Raw genomic sequence first — 3,928 nt, forward strand, 5'->3', positions numbered from 1 at the left:
TCCTACTTTCTATCTATTCTACATTAGTTTATAAAGTAACTTAGAGAAGCCAAACATTTATATTTAAGTCGTTTTGGGGGAGGGGTCATTCAACTGTTTTTTTATTCTCAATTATTTCCCCTTTCCACCACGCTCTTGTAAAGTATCGTTTTATAAATGTCAGGTTGGTCAGTAAGTAAAATATTAAAGAAACAAACAAAAATTCTATTCTAAAAAATATTATTGGTCTCTATAAGTACACTTCTTTATTTAATCAAATGGATTCTTCTACATTTGAAATTCATTTTTCTCCACTCGGTTAATTAAGCATACATTATTATAAATGCATCAGCTAAGCGTTGTCTAAGTTATAAATACAGTTTTCCATCATATCATGGGGGTCTTGTTGTCAAAGGTTTTTTAAATTTTTAATTAAATTTCAAAATTAAAATTAAAAGAAAAAGTTTGAAATTTCGTAAACTGGTGTAATTTTTCAAGCTGAATCTGATTTTGTTTATTCATTTATTGCAGAAAAGTTATCGAAAAATTTTTCAGAGATTCAAGGTTTGATCATTTGTAGCCAAACAGACAAGATTTGAAAGCTGGCAATCCTCAACGGATTTTTTTTGTGAAAAATTACAAAAAACAAACTTACGTAATACTGTAGTTATAATTCAGTTCATGTAAGCAATTAATAAATTTTAAAAATCATGGAAATGAGGTAACAAATTTTTTTAACAAAACTTGTGGTGGCAGCAACCGAAAAGATCCTGTCATGATAGATTATCTCTTAAAAATGTGAATGTAAAGCTCTCTCTCTCTCTCTCTCTCTCTCTCTCTCTGTATATATATATATATATATATATATATATATATATATATATATATATATATATATATATATGGTTGCAACAACGCGCTCACTTTTTTCCCAACCATAGGAGCACAAAGCGCTCCTCACGAACGCAGATCTGTGAGATGGCTGTGATCTGTAAACAGTTTTGAGTAGGAACCGGAAAGAGATGCATGAACACGCAATGTGCATGTGCACTGTGAATTTGTAAAATGGAAGAGAAGAATAAAAATGCAATGTGCATGTCAAAACAAGAAAACTGCAACAAACCTGCGTGACAGTGGTGTCAAACGTAGCATGCAGACCATCATACAACTTGTTTGACATTGCAATTTTATTCTTCTCCTCCTTTTTATGTTGACATGCACATTGTGTTTTTAGTTTTTTCTTCCGTTTTAGGAATTCAGTATGCACATGCGCATTGCGTGTTCATTCTTTATTCTCCAGTTCCTACTCAAAACCGTTTACAGATCACAACAATCTCGTGAACTGCGTTTGTGAGGAGCGCTTCGTGCTCCGTTAGTTGTGAAATAAAACAGAAGAGAAGGATAAAACAAATTGTATGCCGGTCTACATTCCATGTCTGACACCACTATCATGCAGCTTTGCCATAATTTTCTTGTTTATTATAGTCTACTTCTCTCGAAATGAGAAACGTTTCCAGTCATTCTATTTTCTTTCTCCTATTTTCTATCTCCTCTGAACCTAAGCTATTTCCCCTCGTTCTTAAGTGTTTCTTTTGTCCTTTTCCCCTTCTTCTTTTATTCTTCTTCACATCTTCAGAAAATAGTGTGAAATTTGAGCATTTTAAAATTTGGTAGACCTGAATTATTTTTATGTTTCTTTCACTTAGATTGAACCGTTAAATATTCGATAAAAGTAAACTCCTTATTTGGAATTTATAGCTTTAAAGGCAAAGCCTCAATTACTAAGACATTTCTCAAACCTCGTTTTTCTAGTTAATCAACTAAATATTCTAATAATTTTACATGTGTAAGACAATATCGAGAGAAGGCAACCCTGTCGGAGAAGACCATTGATCAGAAGCATTTAAGCTGCGACTATTATCTCAACTACTGTCAACCTTTATTTCCCCATCTCCTTTCTTTTTTTTCAGAGGTAACGATTATCAAGCTCTGCAATATACGTGGCCATTTTTTTTAAGCAGTGGGATTTGATTTGAGAAGTAGGACTTAAATGTAATTAGTCGAACGCAACGTAGATGCACCGTCGTTGGTCAACGTTGGTCATTGTTTAGTCTTGGATCAACTTCAGTAACCTTTCCGTTTTATATATTATACAATGTATTCACGACTACATTATCCAATGTGTTGTTTATTCTTTTTTAAGTTGGTAGGGTGTAGTCAGAGGGAGATTTAGATACTAAATTTACAGATCGAGCAATCACTTAAACATCCTCATTAGCTAAAATTGTTTTGTATACTTAACGTAGTCGATTTGGAATCCAGCCGAAGAGTGGAATGATGGTTGCTTCTGTTAAGACCCTATGGAAGAGGTACCTGAAGACTCTACCACCACTTCCTCTACATCCCAGAATGAATGGACAGAATGATTTAAGCGGTGCATTTACTTTAGTTTACATCAGTTCACCAAATTGATTGTAATTAAGTAATTGGTACTAATTCTACCAGAATTATTACTTCAAATTGATCTGATATTGAACTGTTTCATATTTATTGATATACTTTAAACTTATGAACTCTGCACTATTCATTAAAGAATTATGAGGAGATTATATTTTTATTCTTGCTGAATTCCTCATATCCTAGTACTGCATCACTCTGATGAAAGTTTCCTGTTTATGATGAGATCAGTCATTACGTGTAATATCTTATTAGAACAATGCATTAGATAAGGTTATTCTGAAGCAAATAGAATACAAGAGAAGATTCCTATTCCCACCTGCTAGAAATAGCAACCAACTTTTCCACATCTCATATGCTATTCTTGCAAATAAAAGAAGGGTCCATTGAACCACATATAAATACCATTTCTAAAACCAGGATGGAATGGTTACAGTTAAAAAGTCTTTGATTATTAGTCTGTTCAACCGTGAGTACATATCTTGAGATGACACCTGTTTATTATTATTAGGTGTATTGAACTCATAAAAATGCCTTGGCTAAGGATACAGCTAATGTATAAGGAATACTGATTTATTTCATACACCCAGGATAACTACACTTAACTGATCCTGGACTACAAAACTAAGAATACAAAATACTGGTAAGGGTTTCAGTCACTGATAATATATTCATAAAATTCAAGAATGACAGTTTCAGTAAGTTCATTTGCATTTAGGAGCAGGGAAACCCCATTGTTGCAATTGAAGTTCTTTATCAGAGTAGTTGAGCAATGGCTGGTGAAGTGTTAAATAAAAAAAAATGTGTTAAATGGCACAGACAGAAGCACATAAGAAAGTGACATCTCTCATTCAGGCAATCACTTCACTTTCTATTCACAAAAATAACCTACCTTTTCCAACATTTTCTTTTTGCATTACCATCGCCCATTACTTGACCACTCTACTGCAAGACCTTAGTCTAGAATGATAGATCTTATACAGGAGGTGCCTAAGGACTATACTCCCACATCTCTCTCAGAAACCAGAAATTGTAGGTGGAGAAGATGGATGGATATATATATATATATATATATATATATATATATATATATATATATATATATATATATATCATACTTACATGCATTGTTCCTATTTACAAGTACATCCATTCAGTTATTTGTATATGTACATTACAGAATATGTAAATATATTCATACATAAACAAATACACATTCTTACAAATATGTGATGGAGAGGAGTATTACGTGTGTGTGTGTGTGTGTGTGTGTGTGTGTGTGTGTGTGTGTGTGTGTGTGCGTGCGTGTGTGTGAATAGCAATAAACATGACTTTTATTGCTAACTATATAAACAAGATTTAATTGGTTGATTTCATTACAAGCTGCCAGCGGAAGAGTTTTAAATAAATCAAAACGAGATTGCAATGACCACCTGTTGGTCCATAATCCAGAGATTATTATTAGTTTTTTTTTTGCTTTTGCTTAACCGAG

This window comes from Octopus bimaculoides, chromosome 6 (assembly GCF_046866305.1).
Source record: "Octopus bimaculoides isolate indiv1 chromosome 6, ASM4686630v1, whole genome shotgun sequence".
NCBI lineage: Eukaryota > Metazoa > Mollusca > Cephalopoda > Octopoda > Octopodidae > Octopus > Octopus bimaculoides.